This window comes from Pongo abelii, chromosome X (assembly GCF_028885655.2).
Source record: "Pongo abelii isolate AG06213 chromosome X, NHGRI_mPonAbe1-v2.0_pri, whole genome shotgun sequence".
NCBI classification, from domain to species: Eukaryota; Metazoa; Chordata; class Mammalia; order Primates; family Hominidae; genus Pongo; species Pongo abelii.
This window is the reverse complement of record NC_072008.2, coordinates 138834379-138862131: the sequence shown is the minus strand read 5'-3', so window position 1 is coordinate 138862131 and position 27753 is coordinate 138834379. Positions and strand designations below refer to the sequence as shown.

General features: G+C 40.3%; 1 protein-coding gene across 6 annotated transcripts in view; it reads left to right on the top strand.

Annotated features, from left to right (window-relative positions):
- Window positions 1–27753, top strand: part of HS6ST2 (heparan sulfate 6-O-sulfotransferase 2) — a 330939-nt gene that overhangs the window by 74414 nt on the left and 228772 nt on the right. The gene's annotated exons all lie outside the window — the stretch shown is intronic.

Genomic DNA, 27753 nt, shown 5'->3' with positions numbered 1-27753 from the left:
CAGCCAAAAAAAGTCCAGGACCAGACAGATTCACAGCCGAATTCTACCAGAGGTACAAGGAGGAGCTGGTACCATTCCTTCTGAAACTATTCCAATCAATAGAAAAAGAGGGAATCCTCCCTAACTCATTTTATGAGGCCAGCATCATCCTGATACCAAAGCCTGGCAGAGACACATACAAAAAAGAATTTTAGACCAATATCCCTGATGAACATCGATGCAAAAATCCTCAATAAAATACTGGCAAACCGAATCCAGCAGCACATCAAAAAGCTTATCCACCATGATCAAGTGGGCTTCATCCCTGGGATGCAAGGCTGGTTCAACATATGCAAATCAATAAACGTAATCAAGCATATAAACAGTCCCAAAGACAAAAACCACATGATTATCTCAATAGATGCAGAAAAGGCCTTTGACAAAATTCAACAGCCCTTCATGCTAAAAACTCTCAATAAATTCGGTATTGATGGGATGTATCTCAAAATAATAAGAACTATTTATGACAATCTCACAGCCAATATCATACTGAATGGGCAAAAACTGGAAGCATTCCCTTTGAAAACTGGTACAAGACAAGGATGCCCTCTCTCACCACTCCTATTCAACATAGTGTTGGAAGTTCTGGCCAGGGCAATCAGGCAGGAGAAGGAAATAAAGGGTATTCAATTAGGAAAAGAGGAAGTCAAATTGTCCCTGTTTGCAGATGACATGATTGTATATTTAGAAAACCCCATCATCTCAGCCCAAAATCTCCTTAAGCTGATAAGCAACTTCAGAAAAGTCTCAGGATACAAAGTCAGTGTGCAAAAATCACAAGCATTCTTATACACCTATAACAGACAAACAAAGAGCCAAATCATGAGTGAACTACCATTCACAATTGCTTCAAAGAGAATAAAATACCTAGGAATCCAACTTACAAGGGATGTGAAGGACCTCTTCAAGGAGAACTACAAACCACTGCTCAACGAAATAAAAGAGGACACAAACAAATGGAAGAACATTCTATGCTCATGGATAGGAAGAATCAATATCGTGAAAATGGCCATACTGCCCAAAGTAATTTACAGATTCAATGCCATCCCCATCAAGCTACCAATGACTTTCTTTACAGAATTGGAAAAAACTACTTTAAAGTTCATATGGAACCAAAAAAGAGCCTGCATTTCCAAGTCAATCCTAAGCCAAAAGAACAAGGCTGGAGGCATCAGGCTACCTGACTTCAAACTACACTACAAGGCTACAGTAACCAAAACAGCATGGTACTGGTACCAAAACAGAGATATAGCCCAATGGAACAGAACAGGGCCCTCAGAAATAATACCACACATCTACAACCATCTGATCTTTGACAAACCTGACAAAAACAAGAAATGGGGAAAGGATTCCCTATTTAATAAATGGTGTTGGAAAAACTGGCTAGCCATATGTAGAAAGCTGAAACTGGATCCCTTCCTTATACCTTATACAAAAATTAATTCAAGATGGATTAAAGACTTAAATGTTAGACCTAAAACCATAAAAACCCTAGAAGAAAACCTAGGCATTACCATTCAGGACATAGGCATGGGCAAGGACTTCATGACTAAAACACCAAAAGCAATGACAGCAAAAGCCAAAATTGACAAATGGGATCTAATTAAACTAAAGAGCTTCTGCACAGCAAAAGAAACTACCATCAGAGTGAACAGGCAACCTACAGAATGGGAGAAAATTTTTGCAATCTACCCATCGGACAAAGGGCTAATATCCAGAATCTACAAAGAACTCAAACAAATTTACAAGAAAAACAAACAACCCCATCAAAAAGTGGGCAAAGGATATGAATAGACACTTCTCAAAAGAAGACATGTATGCAGCCAACAGACACATGAAAACATGCTCATCATCACTGGCCATCAGAGAAATGCAAATCAAAACCACAATGAGATACCATCTCACACCAGTTAGAATGGTGATCATTAAAAAGTCAGGAAACAACAGGTGCTGGAGAGGATATGGAGAAATAGGAACACTTTTACACTGTTGGTGAGACTGTAAACTGGTTCAACCATTGTGGAAGACAGTGTGGCGATTCCTCAAGGATCTAGAACTAGAAATACCATTTGACCCAGCCATCCCATTACTGGGTATATACCCAAAGGATTATAAGTCATGCTGCTATAAAGACACATGCACCCATATGTTTATTGTGGCACTATTCACAATAGCAAAGAATTGGAACCAACCCAAATGTCCAACAATGATAGACTGGATTAAGAAAATGTGGCACATACACACCATGGAATACTATGCAGCCATAAAAATGATGAGTGCATGTCCTTTATAGGGACATGGATGAAGCTGGAAACCGTCATTCTCAGCAAACTATCACAAGGACAGAAAACCAAACACTGCATGTTCTCACTCATAGATGGGAATTGAACAATGAGTACACTTGGACACAGGAAGAGGAACATCACACATGAGGGCCTGTCATGGGGTGGGGGTAGTGAGGAGGGATAGCATTAGGAGAGATACCTAATGTAAATGACGAGTTAATGGGTGCAGCACACCAACATGGCACATGTATACATATGTAACAAAGCTGCACGTTGTGCACATGTACCCTGGAACTTAAAGTATAGTAATAAAAAAAAAGAAAAACAAAGTTGTTGGTTAAATAGTCTCTGCTAAATTTGCAACACATCTTCCCAGATAAGATTCTTCTCTCTGAATCTTTTTTTTTTTTTTTTAGACAGAGTCTCACTCTGCCATCTAGGCTGGAGTGTAGTGGCTCGCTGCAACTTCTGCCGCCCAGGTTCAAGTGATTCTCCTGCCTCAGCCTCCCAAGTAGCTGGGAGTACAGGTGCATGCCACCACGCCCAGTTAATTTTTGTATTTTTAGGAGAGATGGGGTTTCACCATGTGGACCAGGCTGGTCTCGAACTCCTGACCTTAGTTGATCCACCCACCTTGACCTCCCAAAGTGCTGGGATTACGGGCATGAGCCACCGCACCTGGCCTCTCTGAATTTCTTTACCAGTATTTATTTTAATTTTGGTTGGGGGCAGTAGAGAGATGCAGAAAAGGAAAGGAAGGCATGAAACTGCTTGAGAAATACATCAGTGAATAAACATTTTTTAACATTTGTGGTGTAATGCCAAATCCTGGAGAAGTTTTAGTTCACACCTGGAGTATTCCAGCAGAAGTTGGATGCCAGCCGCTAGGCATTCATTCTGCAGAGGGGCTTCTGTGTTAGGTACAAGGTTGGGTTCAAGTACCTTCTGAAGTCTAGCTCAGTGTATTTTTTGGAGTGTAGTATACTAACAGGCAAGAACAAGAAGTGGAGGAGATGTGCCGGGGAGGAATAGTGATCACATTGTAGGTGCTCAGCTCCCAAATGATGGGGAAAGTGTTTCATGGCCTCACAGGTCTTTTGGCTTTTTTGTTGACTGTCTCCCCCATTACTCAATGAGCTGCTACAGCATAGGGAATGAATCTTCAACTTGTATTTCCAGTACCCAGAACAGAGGCTTGTACTAAGAAGGCATTCAATTGGTATGTGATGGATTAGAATAAATTGAATTGAAGATTGAACTGAAGTCAAAATCTGATTTCTAAGGTTCCTTCTGGCCTGAAAATTCAGACTCCTCTGATTTCAACCATAACAGCCTGGCTAAGCCTCCTTAAGAGAAACCCTGTGCTTCCTTAGTTTAACCACCTCTTTGTGGTTGAATAGTATAGGTTTTCACTGAAGTCCTAGGAGGGTGTCAGTTTCTTGTTGTACTTACCAGGATGTGATAGGATTTCAAAGAAGGCCCAAAGAATGTGTTTTCACGAGTTGAGATGTAGCCACACTTTCTACATTTACAATGGCCTGAAATGGGTTACAGTTTAGAACAAGCTTTCTTCTTTATGATGCACAGGATTTCTATGATGGGTGGCTGTTAGGCAATGAGTGTGATGGGGGAGCATTTTCAATCTTAGCTCACCTTAGCACACCTTAGCACAGGACTCTAGTTACAGGTCATAATTCCCCATGAGGTTAGCCCCTGTAGTATCAGCTGCTTTGCAGTGATTTAAGCCAGTACTCATTATTCTCCTGCTTAGGGAGAAGCGGTAGAAGGCCCTTGGAACTGTGAGTTTTGCATTCCAACTTGCTAATTCAACATAGATCCTAATTCCTTAAATGCTTGTAATTAGAAATTCTCGTGAACTGTATTGGTTTTTGTCAAGCAATCTGTTTGGGGAACTTGAGCAACGGGGGCACTGCTGGCTAGGGTGAAGTTTATTTAATTTGTTTTTATGACACTCTTCATCTTGGAAATGGGGTTTTCAAATATTGCTTTCCCAGGCATCATTACTTATTTGCTGGTCTTTATTTCAGGATTGGGACTAGCTCAGGGTGCCAGGGAAGCATTTTGTGGTGCTCTATATTAGAGTTGTTGTAATATCCAAGAAAATTGTCTGATTGTATGTGGTATCTTGGATGTGGTACCTTATGGAAAATGTTCCAAATTTTGACAGTATGATAGGTTTATGATCCTTGATTTATATTCCAAATGATCTTACTTTTTAAAATTAATATTTTGTGCAGTCTTTGCAATTCTGTTTTCCTTTCTATTGTCATTTAGAAGCTATTCATTGGCATTTGGCATCATTCACCGTCTTTGAGCATTAAAAATAAAAAGAAAAAAGCAAGTACACTCTGTGTAGCATAGAATCTCTGTTCACTTTAAAATTCACATTGAACATGAGCTGATCCAATTGCTACAGCCTTGGTAGTGATAGAGGCAGGAGACAGCCAAATCCCTAGGCAGATAGGGAAGGTTCCCCGGAGAATCTCCGACCTGCCCCCACAAGTGTTGACACCAGATGTTTTGTGCAGATAAGGGAACCTGCACAGGGGGCTTGCCTGGGCATGCCCACAGCATACTGGAGGCCCACTGGGGGAATGGGATGGAGCCACTAGGAGTTCACACCTTATGCAGGGGTGGAGCCTGGCCTCATCAGTTCTTGTGTGGTGGCCCTGGTATTCAGTTGTGCTTGGAGGACCCCTCTCCTTACTGAGAGCTTTCTTTTCACTTAATAAATTCTGCCCTCTTCACCCTTTAATGTGTCTGTGTGCCTAATTCTTCCTAGTCATGAGATGAGAACCTGGATTTAACTGAGCCAGGGAGCAGAAACTCCTGCATCAGTAGCAATTTTACAACTGCTTATTAAGGAATACATCTTGCCCGAGGAGGTTTTATATCCTATCCCTCAAATGGCTATTTTTCCCCTCCTCCTTTTAAATATTTTTACTCACGTGGTTTCCTACTTTTGGAATGCCAATCAACTCCATCTCCTACTTGATTTCCAAGACCGTCTCCTCCAAGATGCCTCTCTTGTCTCCCCTTTCCATACAGTAGAATTGATGGGTTTATCACTGTTAGTACCAAGGGCTTCATCATCTGTTCTCTTATGTTCCCTGCTTGCCAAGGTGTAGCTTATTGTAGGGTTCAATGAGCTGCTAGCCACTGTCCCATTTGACTAGCAGATACTTGAGAAAAGCAAGTACACAGTTTGGATTCGATCCTACAGTGTCTTACATAGTTCTTGGCACATGCATGTTTGCTGTAGGAACAACCTTCCTTATTATAACGAGCTGATCCTTTTGGGCAGCATTCATTGAGTCAAATGGCCTGTGTGAAAGGGGGTCTGACCCTAAGTGGACAGAGCTGAAAGGTTAGAGCTGAAGGAATCAAGCCCCAGACTTGCTACAGATTAGTAGGGTGACTTTCAGTTACTTCAGTTTTCTAAATATAGTTTCCTCATTTTAAGCTTTGTAAATATTAATATCTGACATACATAATTTGAAAAAATGCTGTAAGGATTAAAAGAACGAATATACGCGCAAACCTTTAAGAAATTGTAAGTGCAAACACACATAGTACATTTCCATTTTTAGAGCTTCATTTTTTTCTTATCTGTAAAATAGAGATGTAAATGCCTACCTTTCTTACTGGGTTATTGTGAGGATTAAGTAGAATAACATATGTGGAAGTGCTTAGCAAATAGGAGGTGTTTAATAAATGTTGCCTGAATATGAATTCCCCTCTCGGGACTGTCCTGATGTGAGGCTTTTCCAGCCCTTGGGGGATGTGCATTTAAATCAGGCTGCTTGTACCTTGGATTAGGCAACTTAAAAAAATGTAGCCTTGTTAGTTCCAACTTCTCAGCTATAAAATGCAAAGTAATTAAATTTGCTAGTAAATGTTTCCAGGCCTTTGAATGGCAGCCAATAAGAAGGACTAAATATTATTCTTTTAGAATTCACGTCCTTGATGTAGAGGAAATATCATATTTACTTACACATACTCCTGCCTTGGCTTTTTAGAAGAAAACTAAGAAAAATGTTTTCCCCTCTACATTTCCCACTTGAAGGTGTTATGTGTATTGAAACAGCAATGGCAGCTGCCAGCAAAGGAGTGTGATTTTTCTTTGCCAAGGTAAACCAAGGGTTAACATCAAGGAGTGATGGGGCCCCTGCTGGTGGGCTGGAACCAGAGCTAATTCCTTAGCAGTCGCTCACTCTTCTGCCTCTTCAGCTGTCTCTCACCCCACTCCCACCATAAAGGAGTGGGTGTTCCTTCAGGACTGTGCACCCGCCTCCCTCCCTCTATCCCTCTTTTTCCCACCCACACATACTTCCCAGAACCTCTCCACCCTGTAGCTGATTTATCTTTCCTGGGACCAAAGGCAATTAAGCCTCAAAACTAAAACTTGCAAGGAAAGACAATCCTAATGGTAAACACCTACCCCGCAATGCTGATTACCTGAAAATAAGCTGTTATTCTGTCTCCGGATTACAAATAGCCTCACTTAAAGCTCTACCCCTGAAAGAACTACTGAAAGATTCAGGAAGGTCAGGAGATCCAGATTCCAATTAATTGCACCTGATGCCTGTGTAACTCTGGATGGGTCTCAGTTCTCTAGTAGTTGAGGACTGGTATCTCAAAGGTTAATGAAGTTTGCCTAAGGTGAAGGTAGATTAGGCCTTCCATTCTCACACAAATTGCCCATCTTCCAATCCCCTTTGTACCTTGACATTTTCAACACAAAGGGATTGGGGTGCTCAGAGGATTACACAAGCAAGCACATATTTGTCACAGCACCTGATTATAGACCTGCATTTTGGAAGAGAGGTATTTCAGGATCTTCTCATTACTGAAGCCTCTCATTGTAGGACCATGGTCGTTTTTAAATCTCCCACATTGAAATGACCAATTGACAAAAACCTTCAATTACAAAATCTCTTCCAAAGAGGCTGAGTTTTTTTTTTTCTTGGATCACTTCACATCCTTTTGAATACCCTGAGGCAGTATTTTTATGGGCTAACAGCAAACAGAGTGTCGTGTAGAACCAAGTGTGTCCCTTCACTTTCTCCACTCCCTGCAAAGTTTGTGATCTTCAAAGCAGGCTGGATTTTAAAATAAAACATCTACTTCTAGTCCAAGCCTTTGGCTGTAGACTTTGGGCTTAAGTGTGTTTTTCCACAGAGGTGTTACATCCCCATTTCTATCAGCTAAGGAAAATGAATTCATTCAAGGTCTCCCCTGCCATTCATCGAGGCTCCCCAAGAGGAGCTTTCCAGAAAAATCTGTGCCAATTGTAAGCTTACAAGATCCTCAGCCCATAACAAAATGCCCAGACATCTTGGCTGCTGCTGACACAGGCTGAGAGAGATAAAGGAAACAGCTGGCTGAGATCCTGACTTTTTTTTTTCAATTCCAGCCTGCTAGCCTTTGCAGATTGGGGACTTTAAGATTGTTCACTCCCTCTCCAGCATGGCTGGGCATACAGATACCAAAGCTCCATCTCCAGAGACGTGAACTCTAACCAAGGATCCTCAAACCACTTAAATCATGAACCTGAACCTTGAACTGAAGCAAACATTACATTTAAACTCCCATGTTTAAAATCAGTCTGCCCTTTCGCTCACTCTCTACTCTGGGGGATGCATAAACACCTTGGGTACCTGCTGTGACAATCAAGTTGGCAATACATGCCACCTGCTGGAACCATAGTCTCCAATCTGAACTCCTTCCCCAGCTACCTGTTTCCTGTCACAGGCCTTGGCATTCCCTGTAGCTTCATTGCTTTGCTCATGAATCATGCTTCTCATTAGAGAGTAGTCAACAGCTTCTTGTCACTGGGTGGTGGACTTCATTTCCTCTACTCTTGGACTTCTGCTCTACTTGGACTTCATACTCTTGGCTGTCTCTGAGGTAGAGGCAGAGAGAACATCCCTGACTCTCTGCTGCCCATTTTCTGCCATGGGCCCCCCCTTCCAGAGGAGGTGTTGGGGAGCCTCTCCCACATGGCAGAACAACCAGTCAAGTCCAGGGAGGTCTTTGGCAGTCATCTTGGGCCAGATGTTGTGCTAGACCAAGACTGAGCTGGGATTTCGGTTTTCTATTCTCACATAGCCAGTTGGAAAGGGTGGAAACACATGTAGGGGTCCCAAGGAACCATGAGAGACTTCTCATCAGTACCGCGGAGTTTGACTATGATCTGGCATCCTGGGCTGTTGTGTGGAGGTCTCTATCATGACCGGCCTCTTTGGCTTCTCTTGTGCCCTAAGGAAGGTGTTTTTTTGTTTTGTTTTTTGTTTTTAGACTGAGTCTTGCTCTTTTGCCAGGCTGGAGTGCAGTGGCATGATCTCCACTCACTGCAACCTCTGCCTCCCGGGTTCAAGCAATTCTCCTGCCTCAGCCTCCTGAGTAGCTGGGACTACAGGTGTGTGCCACCACACCCAGCTAATTTTTGTATTTTTAGTAGAGACGGGGTTTCACCATGTTGGCCAGGATGGCCTCAATCTCTTGACCTCATGATCCGCCTGTCTCGGCCTCCCAAAGTGCTGAGATTACAGGAGTGAGCCACCATGCCCAGCTGGAAGGTGTTTTAAAATTGAAACAAAGTTGCATAGTTGGTTGTGTTGATTGATTCAAAATCTTTCTTTTTTGCAGGGACAGCTCTAGGCCAAATTCTTCTTGCAAGTTTTTATGGATCACATGTTTGTCTAAAGTACACACAGATCATTCCCAAGGCCAGAGCAGGAATGCTCTGGAAGTGCCCTCTCTGATCTAGGGCAAGCCTGTAGTTTCAGGGTTATCGATAGACCTCGTGGAGGGCAGTGTACAAGGCCTCTGGCTGCATGAAGAGAAATCTGGTGTGTGGGACTGCTCTCAGAAGCAGAGAGGTGTAGAAGGCTGTCAAATGCATAAAGACAATGTCTCTTCACTTGGAGGACAATTTGTCTGCCAAGAGGATGGTGAGATTTGGCTTCATCTCATAGGAACCTACATTGAGGGCTACTCACAATTTCACCCAAGGTCCAGGGCAATTCTCTCCTCTCCAGATCCCATATCTAGTGCTTGTTGCTGCTCATTCAGTATATCGATACTTCTATTCTTAACAAGTTCATAAGTTTGTTTAACCGATGACTGCTCATGTCTTTAAAGCCATTCATTCGTTCATCCATTCATTCTCTCCCTCCCTTGTCAATCAACAAATGTGTTTTGAAATTAAGTCTATGCTGGAATTTAGTGATTAATAAGACCCAGATCCACCAAACTGTGAGCTTCCTAAGAGCAGGGAGTGCATATTTCATTTATGCATACACAGTGCTGGGCATATGATTTCCATAAATATGAATGGATGCTTCAGGCAAATGCACTTTAATGAAGTTTGCCACAGAGGCATCTAATTCTCAAACCAAATGCTGGTATTTTAATATCTTTTCATAACCAGAGGTCTGAGGGCATGGGAAAATTGCTGGGAAGGAGAGCTCTGGAATAACATGATATTAAGATAGATGCATGAGTGATGACCCAAAGCTTCTTGTTGCCACCCACAGAATAACTTAGTTTCCTGTCTTCCCTGGAAGAAATGTAAGAGGACATGTGGGGCTAGAAACAGCAACAAGCTTATATCACCCATATAGTAGAAAAGGAGTGAGTGGAGCATCGAGCCTGATCCTGTGCATTTACAGTAGCAGTAATAGAGTAAAACAGAGCAATTAGTACCTCATGTAGACTTGGCATTGAGCACCCCATCGCAAAATAGGCATGTTACATATTTCAGTGTTTACTAGTGCCAACGCTTTCCTCTTCTTTCTGATTTTTGATTCCTGAGACGTTTAACTGGCCTTAATGCAGTTTTGAGAGATTGCAGGAGGTGATGGGCTGGTTTGGGAATGGCTGGGCATTCATGTGATTTAGCCATGGGACTCAGCAGTGCATTGCTTTTACTCCTGAAGGACTCTTGGAAGAAAGCTGTGGGCCTCTGCAGAGCTTTGATCAGCTTGTTCAGAAAGAGCATTTTATCGATTTTATCATGGTTACCTTTTTTTATTGTTAAAAGTGTCTATGTTGTAAAGCCTCTTTGTGTGATAAAATTCTGAAACGATCTCACATTGATTTATTTTTTCCTGCTTTCAAAACACAGCAATCTTGGTAGTTTCTTAGTATCCCAAAGGGATAAGGAGTCAGCTTCTCAATAAACCTTTTCTGGTTATGAACACTGTATGTATTAAATAATAAGCAAACCTACAGAGTTTATATGATCACATTAAGGGATCTGTTAAATTCCAAGAGTTATTGTTATGTGTGCAAAATACTACAGAAGCACTTGATTTTGTTCCAGAAGCACTCTGCTGGGAATGAGTGCATATTGGTTCTAGTGACTCTGCCAGTAATTAGCTGTGACCTTTGGTAAGTCACTTCTCCTCCATTCCCTCTTGCATCCTGATCTGTAAAACGAGGAGTCTCTTAGTCCCCTCTAAGTCCCTCACTAGTTTTAACATTCTAAGGCTTAAAAAAGCTCATAGGAGACAGTCTGTTCTTTGCAATATTTTCCATACAGGTAGTTTAAACAAGTGGAGAAGTAATTGAAAGACTGACTTTCAAAAATCTAGTACAAGGACCTTATTTATATGGGATTTTAAACTGATATCTTGAGTCAGACTATGAATGACTATGACTATCAGTCAGTTATCTGCACCAATAAAGGACAACTGATGTGAATCATTTGGAGATCTTCCTACTCCCAGTAGATGCAGGTTTCGTGCCCCAGAATAATACTGGAATGTGCTCATGTCTTTAGCACATACCAACTAATCTTGGTGAGAAGTGACCCCCTAAAAAGATGTTGGAAGGCAAGGGAACACAGTGGCTAGAGCTTAACGCATTTGTTGGAAAGCAGAGCATTTTTACGCTGCTGACAATATGAGGAATATTTGTTTTGTTATTTTGTTATTACACTTTTAAGTATTAAGATACATGTGCAGAACGTTCAGGTTTGTTACATAGGTATACACATGCCATGGTGGTTTGCTGCACTTATCAACCCGTCATCTACATTAGATATTTCTCCTAATAATATCCCTCCCCTAGCCCCTCACTCCCCCAACAGGCTCCCGTGAGTTATGTTCCCCTCCCTGAGTCCATGTGTTCTCATTGTTCACCTCCCACTTATGAGTGAGAATATGTGGTGTTTGATTTTCTGTTCCTGTGTTAGTTCGCTGAGAATGATGGTTTCCAACTTCATCCATGTCCCTGCAAAGAACATGAAATCATCCTTTTTCTGGCTGCATAGTATTCCATGGTGTTTATGTGCCACATTTTCTTTATCCAGTCTGTCATTGATGGGCATTTGGGTTGGTTCCAAGACTTTTCTATTGTGAACAGTGCTGCAATAAACATACGTGTGCATGTGTCTTTATAGTAGAATGATTTATTATCCTCTGGGTATATACCCAGTAATGGGATTGCTGGGTCAAATGGTATTTCTGGTTCTAGATCTTTGAGGAATCGCCACACTGTCTTCCACAATGGTTGAACTAATTTACACTCCCACCAACAGTGCAGTGTAAAAGCGTTCCTGTTTCTCCACATCCTCTCCAGCATCTGTTTTTTCCTGACTTTTTAATGATCGCCATTCTAACTGGGCATGAGATAGTATCTCATTGTGGTTTTGATTTGCATTTCTCTAATGACCACTGATGATGAGCTTTTTTTCATATGTTTGTTGGCCACATAAATGTCTTCTTTGGAGAAGTGTTTGGTCATATCCTTCACCCATTTTTTGATGGGGTTGTTTGTTTTTTTCTTGTAAATTTAAGTTCCTTGTACATTCTGGATATTGGCCCTTTGTCAGATGGATAGATTGCAAAAATTTTCTCCCAATCTGTAGGTTGCCTGTTCACTCTGATGATAGTTTTTTTTTGCTGTGCACAGCTGTTTAGTTTAATTAGATTCCGTTTGTCCATTTTGGCTTTTGTTGCAGTTGCTTTTGGTCTTTTAGTCATGAAGTCTTTGCCCATGCCAATGCCTGAATGATATTGCCTAGGTTTTCTTCTAGGGATTTTATGGTTTTAGGTCTTATGTTTAAGTCTTTAATCCATCTTGAGTTAATTTTTGTATAAGGTGTAAGGAAGGGGCCCAGTTTCAGTTTTCTGCATGTGGCTAGCTGTTTTCCCAACACCATTTATTAAATAGGAAATCCTTTCCCCATTGCTTGTTTTTGATAGTTTTGTCAAAATCAGATGGTTGTAGATGTGTGGTATTATTTCTGAGGCCTCTGTTCTGTTCCATTGGTCAATGTATCTGTTTTGGTACCAGTACTATGCTGTTTTGGTTACTGTAGCCTTATAGTATAGTTTGAAGTCAGGTAGCGTGATGCCTCCAGCTTTGTTCTTTTTGCTTAGGATTGTCTTGGCTACATGGGCTCTTTTTTTGTTCCATATGAAATTTAAAGTAGTTTTTTTTCCAATTCTGTGAAGAAAGCCAATGGTAGCTTGATGGGGATAGCATTGAATCTATAAATTACTTTGGGCAGTATGGCCATTTTCATGATATTCATTCTTCCTATCCATGAAAATTGAATATTTTTCCATTTGTTTGTGTCCTCTCTTATTTCCTTGAACAGTGGTTTATAGTTCTCCTTGAAGAGGTCCTTCACATACCTTATAAGTTGTATTCCTAGGTGTTTTATTCTCTTTGTAGCAATTGTGAATGGGAGTTCACTCATGATTTGGCTCTCTGCTTGTCTATTATTGGTGTATAGGAATGCTTGTGATTTTTGCACATTGATTTTGTATCATGAGACTTTGCTGAAGTTGTTTATCAGCTTAAGGAGATTTTGGGCTGAGACAATGTGGTTTTCCAAAAATACAATCATGTCATCTGCAAACAGAGACAATTTGACTTCCTCTCTTCCTATTTGAATACCCTTTATTTCTTTCTCTTGCCTGATTTCCCTGGCCAGAACTTCCAATACTATGTTGAAAAGAAGTGTTGAGAGAGGGCATCCTTGTCTTGTGCCAGTTTTCAAAGGGAATGCTTCCAGCTTTTGCCCATTCAGTATGATATTGGCTGTGGGTTTGTACTAAATAGCTCTTGTTATTTTGAGATACATTCCATCAATACCTAGTTTATTGAGAGTTTTTAGCATGAGGGCATGTTGAATTTTATCAAAGGCCTTTTCTGCATGTATTGAGATAATCATGTGGTTTTTGTGATTGGTTCTGTTTATGTGATGGATTATGTTTATTGATTTGCATATGTTGAACCAGCCTTGCTTCCCAGGAATGAAGCTGACTTGATCATGGTGGATAAGCTTTTTGATGTGCTGCTGGATTCGGTTTGCCAGTATTTCATTGAGGATTTTCACATCAATGTTCATCAAGGATATTGATCTGAAATTTTCTTTTTTTGTTGTGTCTCTGCCAGGTTTTGGTATCAGGATGATGCTGGCCTCATAAAATGAGTTAGGGAGGAGTCCCTCTTTTTCTATTGATTGGAATAGTTTCAGAAGGAATGGTACTAGCTCTTCTTTGTACCTCTGGTAGAATTCAGCTGTGAACCCTTCTGGTCCTTCGTTGGTAGGCTATTACTGCCTCAATTTCAGAACTTGTTATTGGCCTATTCAGGGATTTGACTTCTTCCTGGTTTACTCTTGGGAGGGTGTATGTGTCCAGGAATTTACCCATTTCTTCTAGATTTTCTAGTTTATTTGCATAGAGGTGTTTATAGTATTCTCTGATGGTAGTTTGTATTTCTTTGGGATCCGTGATGGTATCCCATTGATCATTTTATTGTGTCTATTTGATTCTTCTCTCTTTTCTTCTTTATTAGTCTGGCTAGCCTTCTATTTTGTTAGTCTTTTCAAAAAAAAACACCTCCTGGATTCATTGATTTTTTGAAGGGTTTTTCGTCTCTCCATCTCCTTCAGTTCTGCTCTGATCTTAGTTATTTCTTGTCTTCTGCTAGCTTTTGAATTTGTTTGCTCTTGCTTCTCTAGGTCTGTTAATTGTGATGTTAGGGTGTCGATTTTAGATCTTTCCCGGTTTCTCCTGTGGGCATTTAGTGCTATAAATTTCCTTCTAAACACTGCTTTAGCTGTGTCTCAGAGATTCTGGTATATTGTGTCTTTGTTCTCATTGGTTTCAAAGAACTTATTTATTTCTGCTTTAATTTTGTTATTTACTCAGTAGTCATTCAGGAGCAGGTTGTTTAGTTTCCATGTAGTCATGAGGTCTTGAGTAAGGTTCTTAATCCTGAATTCTAATTTGATTGCACTGTGGTCTGAGAGACTGTTATGATTTCTGTTCTTTTGCATTTGCTGAGGAATGTTTTACTTCCAATTATGTGGTCAGTTTTAGAATAAGTGCCATGTGGTGCTGAGAAGAATGTATATTCTGTTGATTTGGGGTGGAGAGTTCTGTAGATGTTTATTAGGTCCATTTGGTCCAGAGCTGAGTTCAAGTCCTGAATATCCTTGTTAATTTTTTGTCTCATTGATCAAATATTGACAGTGGGGTGTTAAAGTCTCCCACTATTATTGTGTCGGAGTCTAAGTTTCTTTATAGGTCTCTAAGAACTTGCTATATGAATCTGGGTGCTCATGTATTGGGTGCACATATATTTAGGATAGTTAGCTTTTCTTGTTGCATTGATCCCTTTATCATTATGTAATGCCCTTCTTTCTCTTTTTTGATCTTTGTTGGTTTAAAGTCTGTTTTATCTGAGACTAGGATTGCAACCCCTGCTTTGTTTTACTTTGCATTTACTTGGTAAGTCTTTCTCCATCCCTTTATTTTGAGCCTATCTGTGTCTTTGCACATGAGATGGGACTCCTGAATACAGCACACTGATGGGTCTTGACTCTTTATCCAATTTGCCAGTCTTTGTCTTTTAATTAGGGCATTTAGCCCATTTACATTTAAGGTTAATATTGTTATGTGTGAATTTGATCCTTTCATTATGATTCTAGCTGGTTATTCTTCCTGTTAGTTGATGCAGTTTCTTCATAGTGTCGATGGTCTTTACAATTTTGTATGTTTTTGCAGTGACTGGTACTGGTTTTTCCTTTCCATATTTAGTGCTTCATTCAGGTGCTGTTGTAAGGCAGCCTATTGGTGACAAAATCTCTCAGCATTTGCTTGTCTGTAAAGCATTTTATTTCTCCTTTGCTTATGAAGCTTCGTTTGGCTGAATATGAAATGCTGGGTTGAAAATTGTTTTCTTTAAGAATGTTGAATATTGGCCCCCCACTCTCTTCTGGCTTGTAGGGTTTCTGCAGAGAGATCTGCTGTTAGTCTGATGGGCTTCCATTGATGGGTAACACAACCTTTCTTTCTGGCTGCCCTTAACATTTTTTCCTTCATTTCAACCTTGGTGAATCTGATGATTACGTGTCTTAGGGTTGCTCTTCTGGAGGTGTATCTTTGTGGTGTTCTCTGTATTTCCTCAGTTTGAATGTTGGCCTGTCTTGCTAGGTTGGGGACGTTCTCCTGGATAATATCCTGAAGAGCGTTTTCCAACTTGGATCCATTCTTCCCATCAATTTCAAGTACACCAATCAAGCGTAGGTTTGGTCTTTTCACATAGTCCCATATTTCTTGGAGGTTTTGTTTGTTCCTTTTCATTCTTTTTTTTTTTCCAATCTTGTCTTCACACTTTATTTCATTAAGTTGATTTTCAGTCTCTGATATCCTTTCTTCTGCTTGATCAATTTGGCTGTTTATGCTTGTGTATCCTTCGTGAAGTTCTCATGCTGTGTTTTCAGCTCCATCAGGTCATTTATGTTCTTCTCCAAACTGGTTATTCTAGTTAGCAATTCCTCTAACCTTTTTTCAAGGTTCTTAGTTTCCTTGCATTGGGTTAGAACATGCTCCTTTAGCTCGAAGGAGTTTGTTATTACCCACCTTCTGAAGCCTACTTCTGTCAATTCGTCCATGTCATTCTCCGTCCATTTTTGTTCCCTTGCTCGCGAGGAGTTGTGATCCTTTGGAGGAGAAGAGGTGTGCTGGTTTTTGGAATTTTCAGCCGTTTTGCGATGGTTTTTCCTCATCTTCATGAATTTATCTACCTTTGGTCTTTGATGTTGGTGACCTTCATATGGGGTTTCTCTGTGGATGTCCTTTTTGTTGATGTTGATGCTATTCTTTTCTGTTTGTTAGTTTTCCTTCTAACAGTCAGGCCCCTCTGCTGCAGGTCTGCTGGAGTTTGCTGGAGGTCCAATCCAGAACCTGTTTGCCTGGGTATCATCAGCGGAGGCTGCAGAACAGCAAAGATTGCTGCCCGTTCCTTCATGAGTAATGTTTAGAAGGCATAGTAAGCCTTCTTCAATATTTAATTGTCTGCATACTGATGGATACTTTTAGGGATGAAGATAAGTGGTTCTTGTTTGCAATGGATACGATGCTTATGAGGAAAGAAGAGCTCTTTTTAAATAGAGTCTCTTGGGTAGAAACTCCCTTGATTAAGTTCCTGAAGTCTTTTACTTTGCTGATCCTCAATTCAGTTTCATCAGCTCACCCAGAGTTTATCAAACTTTGGAGGAAAGATTTTAACAACAAAATATGGCCAGATGCAGTGGCTCATGCCTATAATCGCAGCAGTTTAGGAGGCCAAGGCAGGAGGATCACTTGAGGCAAGGAGTTTGAGACCAGCCTGGGCAACATGGTGAAACCCCATCTCAAAAAAAAAAAAAAAATTAAGTTAGCTGGATGTGTCACTGTGTGCCTGCAGTCCCAGCTACTCAGGAGGCTGAGTTGGGAGGATCACTTAAGCCCAGGAATTGGGGGCTGCAGTGAGCCATGATTGTGCCCACTGCCCTTGAGCCTGGGCAACAGCATGAGACTCTGTCTCTTTAAATAAATAAATATGTAATAAAAGTGGAAAAAACAGGCAAATGTATAAGTCACTGATCTATAACTCTAACGTGATAGTTTAGTTACTAATTATATTGCCAACTGACACTGATTGCTCAGACCCTTAAGAGGCACTCTTGTGTGAGGATTTCACTCAAGACACCAAATTATAGACAATGAATGTTCCATGTAGAACAGAGTTGAAACACTTCCATGTATATTCTCTCTGAGAAAACCACCTCTTTTCCAGGAGAGGTTGTTCTGCAGAGGGTGCCAGATCCCAATCCTGAAGAATCCGAACACCATTTGAAATTGTATTCTGGGGCTGAGGCCCTGCTTGTTCACCTTGATCAGACAGGTGAATTTCCTCAGCTTCTTCAGCCATTGATTTCTAAATGGTCTCTTACTCTGAGGTGCAGATAAGCTTTCTTGATGTAGATCCTTTCCATTTTCCTTGTAGGTACTTCGTGGTTCAAACTTTCACTACTGCAACTACGGTTACCATGAAGTGATTAGTATGTGCTAGATTGTGTACTAAGTGCTTTCCATGAAATATTTAGTTGTCACGGCAACCCTACACAGGTCTGGCCAATAAACATTTCTGTGATGATGGAAATGTTTTATAATACTAGCACCGCCTAACTCTGGTAGCCATTAACACATGTGAATATTGAGCACTGAAAATGTTTCTAGTGCGACCAAGAAATTAAAGTTTTAATTTTGTTTAGTTTTGATTAATTAAAATGTAAATAGCTAGTGTGGCCAGTGGCTATGGTATTGAGATGATGCAGATACAAGTACTTTGATTCTCATATTACATGTAGAGAAGCTACAGTTCAAAGAAATTAAATAATTTTCTCAAGATCACAGAACTTGCAAATGGCAGAGCAGGGATTTGATTTTGAAGTGTGTCCTTATCCCTATAGTGTATGGCCACTATTTAGACTGTGCCTGCTCTTTTTGTATCCACATTTGTAAAGAAACACCTCTGGTACATTTGCAATTAACCATTGAAAGAAATAAAACCGATAATTATACAATAAAGGACAACAGTCATTAAAACAGCACCCTGGTCCCAAAATAGAAGTATGGCTAATGGAACAGAAGAAAAAATGTACAGGTATGAAAATAGATGTTCTTGTGTTATATTTATATTCATATATTAATGTGATGAAATCACAAAAGAATAAGAAAGGAAGAGCTATTTAACTAATGACTTGGGAAATACTGGTTACCAATTAAACATTCATAAGCTCCTAACCTAGTATATTGTATGAAAATAGATTTCAAATGGCATAAGATTCAATTATTAAAGAACAAACTTGTTTAAAAAATCAAATCACAGACAAGAAACAGCAGAAAATTCATTTAAGAAACCATCTGTTCCATGGTAAGTTCTGAAGAAATCATGAAGGAAAAAATTACAGATTTGACTGCTTAAGAAATAAAGACTAATGAACAATAAAAATATACATAGAATAAAAAGGAAAACAGATTTGGGGAATATTTGCAATGAATAAGAAAGACAAGGGTGATAATTACATTATCAATAAGAAAACCTTAAGATACCCGAGAAAGCTAATGGAAAAGAACGTGAACAGACAGTTCACACACCAGGGGATATAACTAGTGATTGAGCTTATGGGGAATAGTTGAATTAGGGCTTTTCAAAGAGGTACAAATTAAGTGATGACAAGATAGCATCTTATGCCTTTTGAATTAGCAAACATTTAAGAAAATAATAATTCTTTGTGTTGAAGATAAGGCAGAAAACTGCTGTATATGCTGCCTGCGGCAGCTAAAATTACTCTGATTTAGGAAGCAAATTTGATGAAGTAATCAAGAACCATAAAAATGTTCATTCAGTCTGACTTAATAATCCGCCCTTGAAAATTTATCTGAGAAAAAAATCCTAAGGAAAATTCACCTCCTTTTACCATCAAACCTTTAAAGTAGAGGAAAGGCCATATATTAAATAATGTGAAGATTTTAATTTATAGAGTTAGCCCTAATAAGGAAAGGAAGGGAAGCAATCTAAAATGCTGAGTCATTGGTGAAGGCCATTAAATATATTATGATACATATACTCTGTAGAATACTACGCATCTGTTAAAGTGATAATTATGGCCACTGTATAGCAACATGGAAATTGTTTGTAATGGCAAATGAAAAACAGCAGTATACACATTTGTATCTTGTCTAAAATTTCAATCCTGTCAAAAGATACACATGAGGGCCAGGTGGTGGCTCATGCCTGTAATCCCAGCACTTAGGGAGGCCAAGGCAGGCAGATCACTTGAGGTCAGGAGTTCAAGACCAGCCTGGCCAACATGGTGAAACCCCTTCTCTACTAAAAAAAATACAAAAATTAGCTGGGTGTAATGGCATACTATGACTGTAATCCCAGCTACTTGGGAGGCTGAGGCAGGAAAATCACTTGAACCTGTGAAGTGGAGGTTGTGGTGAGCCGAGATTGCACCACTGCACTCCAGCCTGGGTGACACAGCAAGACTCCATGTCCAAAAAAAAAAAAAACAAAGATACACATGCCTAAGGACCCAGACTAGAAGTGAACTCAAGGCAAACAAAAACAGTTGGTATGTTAGGGTCATGGGACTTGTTTTTATTTTTATTTACCTTTGTCCTATTTTCTCAATAAACACAAACTAGAAATGGAAACACAGTCACAGAAATGAAGGATATTCATAAAGCATTGTTTCCTGTTGGAAGCTGCCTTTTTTTCTCCTTTGCCCTCAGACACGTACTCCTCATTTTGATGAGCAGCAAGTGATCAGAATTATCCAGCCTTCAGTCAAACATAATCTGTAGAAGAAAGCACTGCTTTATGCAAGGAGATTTACTGTGTGATGGTTGGCAAAAGAAAGGATGCACAAAGACTCTGTGTGGGCAGATTTAGCAGAGGTACTGAAAGTGAAAGGAGAGGGCATCTGGTAGAATGTGCTGTGGCACATTAAACTGAGTTTTATGAACATGAAATACCAGAAGAAAATCCAAATGCCCTGGACTTGGAAAAAGCCCATCTGAGGCACTATAAAACCAATCAACTACAGACTGACAATATGCCGCTCATAAGCTCAGATATGCCCATTACCAGGGAGAGGATCATTCAAGCCAGATTTTGCAGAGCTCATTTGATGTGGATTTCCCGTAGGGGAAAAAATCAACAAATTACCCACTGTGTCCCCCACACATGCGCAGATGCCTGATACAGAGCTACTGTTTCAATAAATATGGTAAATGCATAATGATCTGGAAGGCATTGGTTTGGCTTCTCCTGCCTCACATTCATTAGTGAACTCTGACACCCAAACCAGACAACTAGACTTGGGTATGAATATAAGAAGACATTTTTCCTTCTCTCCCTCCCTCCTTTCCCTGCTTGCCTTTCTCTTTTCCCTCCCAATTCTTTTCATTCTTTCCTCTCCCGTCTCTCCATCTCCCTCCTTCTCTCCCTTCCTTCCCTCCGTCCCTCCCTCCCTCACTTCCTTCCTTCCTTCTTTCCTTCTTTCCTTCCTTCCTTCTTTCCTTCCTTCCTTCTTCCTTCCTTCCTTCTTTCCTTCCTTTGTTTCTCTCTCCCTCCCTTCCTCCCTCCCTTCCTTCTTTTCTTTCTAGCTCCCTCCCTTCCTGCCTTCTTTTCTTCATTCTTTCTTTCCTATCCCTCCCTCCCTCCCTCTTCCTCCCTTCCTTCCCTCCTTCCTCTCACTCTCTCCTTCCCTCCCTTTCTTTCCTCCCCTCCTCTTTTCTTTTCTTCTTTTCCTAAGCAGTTCATATCCCTATCCTTTAGCCTGTATGTCTGGAATTCTTTATAGTTCCACTACGCTTTCCCCCTCATTTTGTCCTAATGTTCCTCCAATTCTCCATTTCCTCTTTATTTTTACTCTGGGGCTCTTTCGAGTGCATGTATCCTGCATATTCAGCTACTTCTGCTTTTCCTCACCTTTAATGCTTTGATTGCTTCCATTAGAGTGTTGATAAATTTGTCATGATCCTTGTCTGTATATAGTTCTTCCTTGTATTTCAAGTCCCTTTATGATAGCTCTGCTACAAGTGTGTTTTCAATGGCACTGTAGTTCTGCTGTGGCTTTGGGGCTGGTTTGGTTTTCTTTGCAAGGAGATAGCTACATGGGTAGCTTGATTGAAGAAGGGCACAAAAGCAGTCTAAGTGTTTGAAGGACTGTCTCTGGGAAGAGGAGCTTAGCTATTCCCATGTGGCTAGAAAGGGCACAACAAATCCCACTGGAAGGTGTACTTAGACTCTGTAAAAGGAAGCACTTTCTAATATAGCAGGTCAAAGACTGAATGGGCTATTTCCGGGGCCGACATATCTGGGTGTTCAGTTTGTGCATTGTACAAAGACACCTGGCTGAGAAAATGAATGGGAGCTGAAATGCAGCCCGTGCTTTGCTCACTAAGCCCTGTGCTCTGGAGTGAGGCCATGCCGACCTAGAAGAACGGGTGCCAAGATAAGTTACCTTTTGATATTCCACATAAAGACACCATTATGTGCTAGTGGTAGCCCTAGCTATCCCAGGAGGGGATATTGTCTACTGTTGCAGAACAAGGGAGAGAATAGATGAACTTGTGTGCTAGAGGAAGTGCTTGCCTCTTCTCCACCATCTCCACATTTCCTGGATGTGCTTTGATTCTATTGCACTGCCAAACAATCCCTTTTTCTAAACTTGTCTGTGCCAATCTTGCATCTTCTTATCTCACATATGCTAACAACATCCACATTAAGACTCTCAACTTCCCCGAGATGGATAGGTGCCATCACATACCGTGCTGGATTGAATTCTCATTTCAGAGACTACGTCTTCTTTCTACTTTTCAGTGAAGATCAGCATCCCATTCTTGCCCACCACCTAGTACTTTGTTAGGAACACAGGAGGTAAGGCAAACTGAAAGCACTCTGAAAACTGTGAAGAATTTTTTCATCAATATCATTAGACAAGATCCTGTTACACCGGGAAGTCAAGAGGCTTTACTGGCATTTAGTGCCTCTTGTTTCACCATCAAGATTCACTGTCTACAACAGTTCATAGCTGAGTCTCTATTCATCAAACTTTCTGCAGGGCTGACGTACACACCATTTATTTGGCTCTCAGTGTATAACATTTGGTAGTGAGTCACCGTTTCCTGTGTACATCTTGTTTACCCCAGATAGACTGTAAGCTCCTGGACCAATTCAGGAAACCACATACTAGTTTCCTGGTATGGAAAGGAAATGTTTTATTTCAGAAAGTCACTTCTCTCCATGAGCAAAGAACAGTGAGGGTCATTTTAAACTGTTGTAGCTGAATTCCAAATGGCAACTGAGATGGTCCCAAGATTTGGGCCATGTCAATTTAGGGAGTAGGTAATTAAAGGCAGTCCAACAATTTCACGAATTTATAGTTAGGTGCCATGCCGTGCACTGTCTTGGAATTCCTCACAAGGACATTGTGTAATGGATACTTTTTGAATTCAATTGAATTTATCCTTCCTTCCACCTTTCCTCCCTTCCTTCAACAAATATTCATTGAGACTGTACTATGTTTCAGTCTTTGTTCCAATGAACAAAAACAGACAAAAGTCTGTGCCATCATGGAACTTTCTGTTCTTGTCCAGATCTGCCATTTACTAGCTGTGTGTAGACTCAACCAAATCACTTCCTTCTCTGGACCAAGTGTGTTCTTCTATGTACACTGAAGGTTTCACAGATGTTTCCATTTTTCCTTCCTATTATTTTTTTCTTTAATCAACCGCCGTACTTTTAATTGCTTTCTTGGTCATCTATTTTTGCCTAATATCCAGTACTGTGAGGAAAATAACAAGGATGTCCTTTTTCTTTTCTTTTCTTTTCTTTTTCTTTTTCTTTCTTTCTTTCTTTTCTTTTTTTTTTTTTTTTTTTGAGATGGAGTCTCTCTCTGTCGCCCAGGCTGGCATGCAGTGGCACGATAACAGCTCACTGCAACCTCTGCCTCCTGGGTTCAAGCAGTTCTCCTGCCTCAGCCTCCTGAGTAGCTGGTATTACAGGCGCCCACCACCACGCCCAGCTAATTTTTGTATTTTTAGTAGAGGTGGGGTTTCACCATGTTGGTCAGGCTGGTCTCGAACCCCTGACCTCGTGATCCACCCGCCTCGGCCTCCCAAAGTGGGATTACAGGCGTGAGCCACCGCGCCCGGCCGAGGATGCCCTTTTTCAGTGGTTCACCTTTGGATATTTTTATATCCATGTTTGCCTAGATCATTCCTTTGTTTTTATATCATCAATTTGTTTAGCCCAAAGATAGTGGCTGTTGTATTTCCGTCTTGAGTGCCAAGCTCACAATGAGCTGTTACTCAGTTTTTGAAGTATTTTCTCCCATTATAACATCAGCCTTCTTTCATTTATTTCCTTTAGTCCTCTGGCCTGAGAGCATCCCCCAGAGTTTTAGCCTTGGATTCTCAAGCTGCAGGAGATTGCCTGTTTAACCATGATAAATACTCAGGACAAAATTGAGCCTTTTTTTCTCTTATAATTTTCTTTGTTTAAATCTTGACTGCTTATAGTAAATATCCTCTCAAAGATAATTTCATTTCCAAACAATTTGGTACCTGATTTGACGCAGCTTGAGTGTTTATTTTGGGGATATTGTTTTTCTTTTTTAATGAGTTCCCCAAAATAGCTTTTACTGTTTTTACATCTTTCTTTTTTTTTCCTCTGGCTGTCAGCGGGATTGTAGTTAGCACTGCTGGAGGATTATTAGTTTATTAATAATAATTGTCTCTTAAATTTCTTTTTTGGAAGCAGCATTTGGTCATTATTGAAAAAACAGAGCTTTTAAAAAATGGAATGACTTTAAGGAATCTGAAGAAAAGATAAATGTACTCCTGTATGATTTTTATAGTGTTTGCAATCCAGTGATCATTGTCACATTGTTTAAGTTTCAGTTTCAAGGTACGTTGTCCCCCTTTATCTGCGGGGAATGTGTTCCAAGACCCCCGGCGGATGCCTGAAACCCTACATATACTATGTTCTTTCCTACACATACTTACCTGTGATAAAGTTTAACTTATAAATTAGGCACAGTAAGATTAACAACGACAACAATAAAATAGAACAATTATAATAATATGCTGTAATAAAAATTATATGAATGTAGTCTTTTTCTCTCAGAATATCTTATACTGTGATCATGTATTTCCTGACTGTGAGTGACCATGGCTCACTGAAAATTGAAAGTGAAACCACAGATAAGGGTGGGGACTATGATAGTAAGGTAATATTGGTATTAATATATTGTCTGAGCAAGGCAACTAAATGTGTTCTTTTTGGAATGCATACTGTTACAATTCAGGTTTAATTATTAAACAGCATTGGTCTAAGGGGATGAAGGTTCTGTTTTCCACCCATAATTTAACACATGTCAAGTTTAAATGTACACAGTAACTCAAAAAACGGCCTGCCTTTGGTTGTCGTTTCCAGGGTACTGTGAGCATTGCAATTAGCAATAAGGAAAGCACTGACCAACTCCCAGAACCACATCTAGTTGCCTGGCATGGAAAGGAAATGCTTTTATTTTAGAAAGTCACTTCTTTGCATGAGCAGGGAACAGTGAGAGTCATTTTAAACTATTGTAGTTGAATTCCGAATGGCAACTGAGGTGGTCCCAAGATTTGGGCCATGCCAATGTAGGGAGTAGAGGATTAAACACAGTCCAACAGTTTTACAAATTTCTAGTTAGTGGGTGGCTGGGAACTGTTTATTATTGTTAATGTTATTGAAAAATCACTTGTTTCATGTTAATACATCATCCCTTCTCCAGTCCTCCAGCCCCAGTGAATTCTGTGTTGATATAGCAATGTGTTCATAGTGCCATTTTACTGAATCAGTTGTTAAACAAATATTTATGCCATACCTACTATTTTACAGACATTATGTCAGGCACTGGGGAATTTATGTTGGTGAATAAATAGACATGGTTCCTGCTCTCGTGAAACTTAAAATCTGGTCTTTTTAAGCAAGCCATTTCACTTTTCTGAGAGTCAATTTCATTATCTTAAAATAGGCATAATGCCTATCTGGAAGGATTGTGGTGAGAATAAAATGAGACTATGTCTATAAAGCACTGGTGTGATGTTTGGCACATAGAACATGGTAGAACCTCAACAAATGATGGCTCTTAAATCATTGTGAGTGCTGGAGAGCCCCAGTGCTGGTCAATGGATTGAAAAGCTATTGAAGAGGTTCTTGGTGAAGGTTCACCCCTTGGAGTATCTCTACTCAATCCACTGAGTGGGAATATTTGAAGGTAACAGGCTACGGAGGTTGAACTTTTCCCACATGGACATTTTAAAACTCAGTTCAAATACATTTGAATGAGAGAGCAAAGTACATTAAGCACGGAGTTTCTTGAACTCACCTTGGGAAATTTAAAGCTGATCATTTTCTCTAGCATTTTGGAAATTATCAAAAGGCCAGACGGAATGCACAATTCACTTCTTGGCTGCCAGGAGTGAAGGAGAGAAGAGGTGAGGTTGAATGATTTGAAATTCGGTTCGTCTGTGTTAGAACAAGTCAAAACAATGCTAGCTGTTAATTTTAGTCAGTTGAGTCCAGAGTAAAGGTTTGTAAAGGGCATAAGAAAGCAATATTACTTTTTTCTCACAATAAGCACTTAAAAGATCTTTTTAAAGTGTTTCTGTAATGTAAAAGAAATAGTCTTACTACAGTTTTTAAAAGCAGAAAGTTCCTTGTGTCTATTAAAATTATTTTAATTTATTGTCATATTACTGTAAATTTGAAAGGACCACAAATATATTATGCTTAACTTCCAGATTCAAGTGTCTTGCAGTAAGTTAAACACATGTAGTGGTTTATGCTCTTTAAAATGTTTTTGCACTTATTTTATTCTGCCCAGGAGGGCAGAGATTATAGTCTGAGTTTCATAGGTGAAGGCGTTGAAGTACAGATGCTTATCCAAGATCCTGCTGTTTGTTAGAAGCAGATACCAGGACAAGAAACACAGTTTTTCTTATTTCACAGCACTTGGCCATAGCAACTACTTTTTGCTGTTTTATTCACATTGACATGAATAGGTTAGTACCTGAATTCTTTAAGACAGATGAAAAGTAATTAAGTCTGAGTCTCCTCAAACAAGATATCCCTCTGAAACGATGGATGTTGTAGGATCATGAAGATGGCAGTCTTTAAAAATCTCAGCAAAGAATAGCGTTGTGACTAGCGATAGAGTAAAAGCTGTGAGAATTGCACAGATTCCAAAATGCTGTTAAGATGATCTGCTGGTCCTTTTTCCAAATGGGGAATATGGTGATATGGTTTTGGGGTATTTGTGCTTTATTTATTTATTTATTTTGAGACAGGGTCTCACTGTCACCCGAGCTGGAGTGCAGTGGTGTGATCACCACTGCACTGAAGGCTCACTGCAGCCTTCACCTCCACAGGCTCAGATAATCCTCCCACCTCGGCCTCCCGAGTAGTTTCGACTACCTGTGCATACCACCAGGTCCAGCTAATTTTTGTATTTTTTGTAGAATCAGGGTTTTGTCATGTTGCCCAGGCTGGTCTCAATCTCCTGGGCTCAAGTGATCCTCCCACAGTGCTGGAATTATAGGCATGAGCCATCGTGCCTGGCCTATTTGTGCTTTTGATGTACATTAGTCCCTAACTGGCTCTTGAGTTTCTGCTTCATGCCTCCCACAGTGCCAACTCTAGGATTGTAAGCGCCCCACCCTGATTCACTTACAATCATAATGTAGGGCTTGGTGTAAAACATGAGAAGACTTGATGTTTCTGGGTAACAATGGGTGCAGCTCTTGATTATTCATAGTCTGATTATCCTTACTGGGGAGTATTCTATCTCATTTTACTTCTTGTTGTCTGAATGCCTACCTTTTACCTTTGTAAACTCCAGATTTAAAGTTTGTGTAGGGTGGGGCGCGGTGGCTCATGCCTGTAATCTCAGCACTTTGGGAGGCTGAGGCAGGAGGATCATTTGAGCCCAGGAATTCAAGACAAGCCTGGGCAACAAAGCAAGAGACCATCTCTAAAAAAAAAAAAAAAAGCCAGGCACCCTAACCCACGCCTGTAGTCCCAGCTACTCAGGAAACTGAGTCAGGAGGATTGCTTGAGCCCAGGAGTTCGAGGTTGCAGTGAGCTATGATTGCATCACTGCACTCCAGTCTGGGTGACAGAGCAAGAGACACTGTCTCAAAACAAGAACAAAAACAAATTTTGTTTAAAACTGAGAATGGGGGGGTAGATGGAAACGATTTTACTTTTTATCTTACAGCTTGTGCAGGTAGAACAGTTTAATGAGGAAGGAGCTGACACTCTTGCCTATGGTGTGTTGAGAGATTATAGATTTTAGTTATCCATGTTTATGTTGTACCCCAGGACTACAGATTATTGGCAGCTGGCTATAAATAAATGACCAAATAAATCTGCAGTTGAAGTTACCTAGTGTCTCCAAGCTTTCAGGGATGATCAAGGACAGGTAGCAGAGCCTGGGGCCATCAGCTGTGTGTTGGCCTCCTCTCATTCTGAACCCCTCTCCTACTTTAAT